Here is an 8,101-nt window from a genome sequence, read left to right as displayed (position 1 = left end):
GAGTCAAGTAAAATTTCATACACCTATTCTAGCACTAGAGGGTGCTACATATAACTTTATATATTTTTATGAACATACTGTCACCAGAGCAAGTGCAGTATCACTATAGTGACATTGTATTGCTGTGACAGTGATCAGAGGCAATAGGTGGTGGCACTGACATACAGTGATTTTTTTTTTTTATTGAAAAGCCAGTGGCGTGCAAAACACACCCAAAAACTTCCACCCGGTGCCAAAAAAGTGCACACACATAAAGAGTGAAACACAAAAACATGCAACGGGTGTTTACACTGATCCTCCACTAGGGAAGGACCTTACCCTGATCCCCCAGGGCGTTAGGCTCCAGACAGGGACTGAGGTACTTCACTTGGGTCCATCTAGCCAAAACCAGACGGACCCCCATTCTCTGGAAGGTCTGCCGAAACAGACCCACCCAAGTACTAGATGGGACTCCCTCGAAGGAAGACTCCATGAGAGAAGGTGAACCAAGCCAGAAGGCCTTTTATCCACCTCCTCCCAAGACTTTCAGAGTAGGCCAGAGGACCCACACCCTACTCATCACACAGTGACAAACGTGTATACACTTCAAACAAAAACATACAAAAAAGTGACAAACACGGGGATGAATAAAAAGAAAGTGGGGAGAAGGAAGGTGAGAGAGTGAAAAGTGACCATTGTGTAATACAATGGCCCTTGGCCAGGAATAAAAATTTCCCCTGGTGCTAGCCAAAAGGCTCGGCCCTAGAGGCAGGTGCGAAAAACGTGTGTTGTGGTGAAGTGACCATGGTGCCATAAATCAGGTGACGAAACACTGTGACTGTATGGCAGCCCTGAACTGCCACTTCAGGGGCACATTCACCACTGGCTTTTCGTGCAACTCTGACCCCCCGATCCAGACCACAGCAGCCCCCACCCCAGGCAGGAAGGCATGAAGTTCTGGAAGCTTGGTGAGAGCCCTTTACCATCAGGCCCCACCATCGTTCCATCCCTCCTACTAAATTACATTCGGGAAATACTAGCCGCTCCCTCTGTGGGAGAAAGTGGAGCCAGTGTTCTCTCCCGAAAAACTGTCCGGAGCTAGAGCTGGCCCAATCTAGGCCAGAAGGCCAGGGACCCGACCCTTCAGCTGGACCCAGTGGTTCTCCATCCTCATCAGAAGGCTTCCCTTTCGGCTATGAATTGCTCCAGGTCACCTTTACTCCAGCAGGTTTTGCATAGCAACCGCCATCCCATCTCCACCTCACTGTAGATCAGGGATGGAAGCAAGCGTCACCTCCTGGAAACTGATAAGAACAGATACCACACTTGATCTTAGCCAAAAGGCAGAGAAGTGCAAACAGTGAGGAGATGATATGCTGTAACCTCTAGCAACCAATCAGTAAGCAGTAATGATGTGCAGTAACCTATAGCAACCAATCAGTGAGCAGTATTGATGTACAGTAATCTCTAGCAACCATTCAACAAGCAGAAATTATGTGCAGTAACCTCTAGCAACCAGTCAGTGAGTGGTAATGATACACTGTAACCTCTGGCAACCAATCGCAATTGCTGTCTTCTCTGATTCAGTAAACTGATTTAGGGTCTAGCTGCTTTTTATTGTATGCCTCAAAGCAGGTGGAGAGAGAAACTGCATGGAGGGGGGGGCCAAAATTTTTTTTTGCCCAGGGTCCAATCAATATTAAAGACGGCCCTGATTTTAATGCTTGATGAGTAGTTGTTAAAGCTTAAGTCTGGGCATATAAAAAAAATAAAAATAATGCTTCTTCCCGCCTCATGCACCATTAAGAAATATATAGCTTTGTTTACAAAAATATATTAAATGCCCCAGTTTAATACCAATAAAGCTGAATAAACTCAGATATTTTAAAAAATGTAATACAGCACCGTATTGATTAATATATCATTAAATGTTTTTTTTTTTTTCATTCAGGCAGCATAAGTACTTGAGTTTGACCTGGTATTAACCTCTTGCATGCTGATAGGAGGCAGAGAAGAGTAACATAAGGATGAGCTCATCAGTGTGCTACTTCTCTCTTCTCTGTCCAGTCACACAGTGGGGGTGGGAAGGAGACTGGTAAGTGAAAATAAAACTGCAGCAGATAAAAATCAGGTCTCCTCACCTGCCAGGTAGAACTGTGCTGAGTTTGTGTGAGTACTAGATGGAGAGAAACACAAATTCTTTGGCAAGTGAACAGCTCTTATATACATATTTTATCTGTATATTTTTTGCTTGTCTAGAATTGTTTAAAGCAGAACTAAACCGATAATTTTAACAGTTTCCCAAAACAGTTACATTCAAGGCATGGCGTGAAGGATAACTCTCACAGTCGCTTGTACTCACAACTGAGCTGTCATGCCATAAAATGACTGATGTCATACCTGTTCACATGTGCCGCGCCATGGCAACTGCAGATCAAAAGAGGCAGCTAATAGAGAGCAGAGGCAGATGGCAGCTTCTTTGGCTGCAATGGATAGGAAGGATTAGTTTCACTTTAGGCTGCAGTGACAAGCTACATGTAAAGGAATTCCAGTACAGTGACTTACGCATAGATTTACGAATGCGCATAGCATCGCTAATAGAAATGAGCATAGATGCATTGTTCATAGGAATGCGCATGCATGTGCACCCATGTGCACGCACGCAGGAGCATGCCCACAGTTTCTGGCGCCAGACGGGCTATTTAAGGAATGATCTTGCTTCCTGTCAGTGCCGACTGGTCTTCAGCTTTCCCTGTGTCCTGAGTGTATCCTGTATCTTGTTGATGACCCGGCTTGTTACTAACCCGATCCTGGATTCTGCTTTTACCTCTGCCCACCTGTTACTGACCACGCTTCCGCCTACGCTTCTGTACCTTGTTGCCCATCTGCTATTTACCTCGGCTACCTCTGTGACCTCGCTTCTGCTTCCGACTTGGGTTTATACCACTTCTGAGTGCCTGCTTCGGCAGTCTTTCATACCCACTCCGGTCTTCAGTGTGTTCCAACCTAAAGCCTGCTGAGAGCTTCAACAAGCCACACTTCCAGAACCTGCAGTACATGCGGAATGCCCCTTTAACCTTGGTTGGTCCAGCGTGCATCACATCTGCTCCTGGCCTAATGTTCTGCTTGACTTCTTAAGCCTGAATCTCCTGCTGCAAGTTCTGCTATCAACACCTGCCGGCACTCATGTTCCTCCTGTCACTTGGCACCATCTATTCCACCTTCAGTGGGGCCTGGGCTGGAGATACAAGAGAGGCCAACCTTGTCAATTCAGTCTCCTACCAGGTACATGACACTACATCTCAATTCTTCTCTCTTCTTCACCATAGTCTGGTAGGGTACTTCATGCAGCACACATGTCACATCTGGATAATGTGGAAACCGTACATTGGTGATCAGAAGGGTCAATCACATGGTCGTCTATGGTTACAGTGCCAGTGTCATGACATCTCGATATAAGGGGCAACAAAAAGACTGGTTGACTCCACAGAAAATCAGCTTGTGCTAGCCTTTCTTCATTACCAGAAGAGATGTAGCTGACTCAGGAAAGCAAACTATGGTTTTACTATGTTTATTTTAAAGGGTTTTACTATGGCTTTACTACATTGTATATCTTTCTGGGACTAAAAATAATTACCTTCACATACCTTCAAACTGAATATATTGACTGACTGCACAAATGCATATTTGGTAAATCTGTTTGTCACCACTGTTTCAACTCCATCTGTAGCCCTGCTCACATTAGTTCAATGTTTATTTAGCCATTAAGCCTTACCTAAATTATGGGTTTCCTTATCTTAACAATTTTGGCCTTTTAGTCCCCTTCCAGTTTGATTGTGGTGGGAAAGTTATGCCCTGCTAGCTGTGTTCCTAATATCCCCTCCTAATTGATTAATTGCCAGATTCAACCCACACCCAACACACAGTATAAAAACAAGGCCTTCTTTACGGGGGAGCACATACAGGGGGCTGCACATACAGGGGGTTCTTCCAAAGAAGTGGGTTCTTTAAATAAGTGGCACTTCTGCTCTTGCACTTCAGCGATTTGCACAAAGCAAACTATAACAGACTGCAGGTGACCCCATTTCCAAATTTTATCATCTTCCTCTCTAAAACATGCTCTCTTTACCTCTCCTCCTTTTCACAATTGCTGCCTCTCTCCTCAAGCTCTCTTTTCTCCATCCCTCTGCTCCACCCCACAATCTGTACATATCATCCTCACTTCTCCCCTCCCCCTGTTACTGCACTCATCACCTCTTTCTATCTCTAAGCCCACTTGCTAACAAACCCCCCAGGATACTGAAGCATGTCCCCTCATACAAACCACATTCTCATACTACCTCCCTCACTCTTCTGCTTCTCCTAATCGCTGGAGATATTTCCCCAAACCCTGGGCCCCCCTTATTTAACTGTACCCATCACCATCACCCTACACCCTCTGGCAGTAGTCGCAATCTACACAATTTAGTCTCCATTCCTCTTCTTCCCAACACCAGCCTCCCTCTCTCCTGTGCCCTCTGGAATACCCGCTCTGTCTGCAACAAACTCACTGCTGTTCATGACCTCTTTGTCACTAATTCCTTTAATCTACTTGCTCTCACCGAAACCTGGCTCCACGAATATGACACCCCTTCTCCTGCTTCCCTCTCCCAGGGTGGCCTTCACTGGACTCACTCCCCTAGGCCTAATGGACGCAAGGGAGGTGGAGTGGGATTCCTCCTATCCCCACAGAGCACCTTCCAGGTTATTCACCCTCCTCCATCTTTCTCCTTCTCATCATTCGAAGCCCACTGTATACGTCTATTCTCTCCTACTTCCCTAAGAATTGCTGTGATCTACCGGCCCCCTGGACCATTATCAACTTTCTTTGATGAGTTTTCTGCCTGGCTACCCTACTTTCTCTCTTCGGATATTCCCACAATCCTTCTCGGGGATTTCAATATCCCTGCTAATACAAACACTCCTGCTACTTCTAAACTTCTTAGTCTAACCTCTTCATTTGACCTGAAGCAATAGGTACAGGCTTCTACTCACTCTGATGGCAACACGCTTGACCTTGTATTCTCCTACCTATGCACTCCATGCAACTTCTCAAACAATCCTTTTCCTCTCTCCGACCATCACCTTATTAGTTTCTCTCTCCCCCTGTCTGCCACCAACTTTCCCTCCAATCGCCTAACCATCACCCATAGAAACTTTCGCAACTTCAACTCCTCTCTCTTCTATTCTGCTACTGAACACCTCTATGACAAAATCTCTCCCCTGTCCTGCCCCAACCAAGCCAAGTCAATCTACAATAAATCTCTGTCCTCCACCCTGGACAAGCTTGCTCCCCTCACTACACGCAGAATCAGGCCTCGACCCCTACAACCCTGGCAAACAGATGACACTAAAATTCTCAAAAAACGTAGTCGTGCTCTTGAGCATCTGTGGCACAAGACTAAGTCTCTCAAAGACTTCAACCAATACAAATCTGCCCTCCAAAAATACTATTCTTTCCTCCACACTGCCAAGCAAACCTATTTTACAAGCTTATTAACACCTTCTCATCCAATCCCCGTAAACTCTTCTCTACCTTCAACTCTCTACTTTGTCCTCCACCGCCTCCACCCACTGACTTACTCACTGCCAAGGAAATCGCTAATCACTTCAAAAACAAGATTGATACAATCCGCAATGAAATCTCCGCTCTACAGGTGTCTCCCCCAGCTAAGACCCCATGTCAACAGGTACAACTGACACTCCCCCTATTCAAATCTGCTACTGCAGACGAAGTTGCTAAACTCCTTTCTATCGCCCCCCTAACCACCTGTCCCCTGGACCCGATTCCCTCTCAAATGCTACGGTCACCCTCTGACCCCATCCTACACTCTCTAACCCACATCTTCAACCTCTCCCTCACCTCTGGCATCTTCCCCAATGCTCTAAAACATGCACTGGTCACCCCCATACTTAAAAAGCCGTCCTTGGACCCCACCAATCCTAACATCCTACGCTCTATCTCCTTGCTCCCCTTTTCCTCTAAACTCCTTGAACGCCTGGTTTACAACCAACTGAGTGACCACCTCATTAAAAACAACCTTCTTGATCCCCTTCAATCTGGATTTCGCCCTCAACACTCCACAGAAACTGCTCTTTTAAAACTCACAAATGACCTACTAACTGCAAAAACCAACGGACACTATTCTGTACTCCTACTTCTGGATCTTTCAGCTGCCTTTGACACGGTTGACCACCCCCACCACCTCAAAAAACTTTACTCCCTCGGTCTCCGTGACTGTGCTCTTCAGTGGCTCTCATCCTACCTATCCCAACGCACCTTCAGTGTCACTTACAATTCTACTTCCTCCACTCCTCTTCCCTTCTCTGTTGGGTTCCCCCAAGGTTCTGTTCTTGGACCTCTTTTATTTTCAATCTACACCTCTTCCCTGGGTCAGTTGATAGCCTCTCACGGCTTTCAATATCATTTCTATGCTGATGACACACAAATATATCTCTCCACCCCTCAACTCACCCCATCAGTCTCCTCACGAATCACTAACTTACTAACCGACATATCTGTATGGATGTCACACCACTTCCTCAAACTCAACTTGTCCAAAACCGAGCTTATAATATTTCCTCCCCCACGTGCCTCTTCCCCGGATTTCTCTGTGAAGAGCAATGGCAAAACCATCCACCCGTCCCCACATGTCAGGGTGCTAGGTGTTATCCTGGATTCTGAACTCTTCTTTCGGCCCCACATCCAATCACTTTCCAAAGCTTGCCGCCTCAACCTCCGCAACATCTCTAAACTACGTTCCTTTCTAACCAGTGAAACCACAAAGCTCCTGATTCACTCCCTGGTTATCTCTCGCCTTGACTACTGCAACTCACTCCTCATTGGCTTACCTTTAAATAGACTATCCCCCCTTCAGTCCATCATGAATGCTGCTGCCAGACTCATCCACCTTACAAACCGCTCAGTGTCTGCTACCCCTCTCTGCCAATCCCTCCATTGGCTACCACTCGCCCAACGAATTAAATTCAAAATACTAACAATAAGTTACAAGGCCATCCACAACTGTGCCCCCAGCTACATCACTAACCTAGTCTCAAAATACCAACCTAATCGCCATCTCCGTTCCTCCCAAGACCTCCTGCTCTCTAGCTCCCTCATCACCTCCTCCCACATCCGCCTCCAGGACTTCTCCCGAGCCTCGCCTATCCTCTGGAACTCCCTACCCCAATTTGTCAGACTGTCTCCAAATTTATCCACTTTTAGGCGATCCCTAAAAACTTTCCTCTTCAGAGAAGCCTATCCTGCCTCCATCTAACATCTGCACTATTTTCTCCATTAGCTCATCCCCCACAGCTATTACCCTTTTGTATAACTTGACCCTCCCTCCTAGATTGCAAGCTCTAACGAGCAGGGCCCTCTGATTCCTCCTGTATTGAATTGTATTGTACTTGTACTGTCTGCCCTAATGTTGTAAAGGGCTGCGTAAACTGTCGGCGCTATATAAATCCTGAATAATAATAATAATAATAATAATAATAATTCAATATTGTTGGGTAACAATAAATAAAATGACAAAATTTTGTAAAATTTATATGGGAAACCGATAATGACAATAAGGCAAAATATAATTTGCATATAGTAACCTATCAACAATTTACTTTGTTCAGTGATTTGAAACTTTAAACTGGTAACATCTAACCGGTACATTAAGCCCCACCATGGGCTGCTGTTAAATTTACATATGCAGTGGCGCCCCCACCCCCCACCCTGCATTGAGTTAAAGGCTTGTTTGACTAGGGAAAAAAGAAATAAGTACAAATATAGTGCTTACCTTATATCTTGTTCCCCTGGCAGTTGGCCCTCTCATCTATTGTCTGATGCTCCCAGGATGTGCCTTGCAGGACTGCTGGTCCTGCATTGTACAGTATGATGTCAGAGAGCTGTATCCAGTCGGGCAGTAAAGTGAAATGGCTTCAGAGAACAGGTTGCACTGAGAGGAGGATGCCTGCATGAATGAGGAATCAGTTAAGTTTTTGTACTTAATCCTTTTACCCCCTAGCCAAACAAGCATTTAACCCATGCAGTGCGAGGGGGGACCCCACTGCATGGATACATTTAACA

At 45.7% G+C, this 8,101-nt stretch overlaps 1 pseudogene; it reads right to left on the bottom strand.

Annotated features, from left to right (window-relative positions):
- Positions 1 to 1,202: 1,202 nt before the first annotated feature.
- Positions 1,203 to 1,335, bottom strand: LOC141135965 (U2 spliceosomal RNA; annotated as a pseudogene).
- Between the last annotated feature and the right edge of the window lie 6,766 nt (positions 1,336 to 8,101).

Source organism: Aquarana catesbeiana, linkage group LG03, assembly GCF_042186555.1.
Source record: "Aquarana catesbeiana isolate 2022-GZ linkage group LG03, ASM4218655v1, whole genome shotgun sequence".
Taxonomy (NCBI): Eukaryota; Metazoa; Chordata; class Amphibia; order Anura; family Ranidae; genus Aquarana; species Aquarana catesbeiana.
Note: the sequence above shows the minus strand (reverse complement) of the source record. Positions and strands in the feature narration are given on the sequence as shown.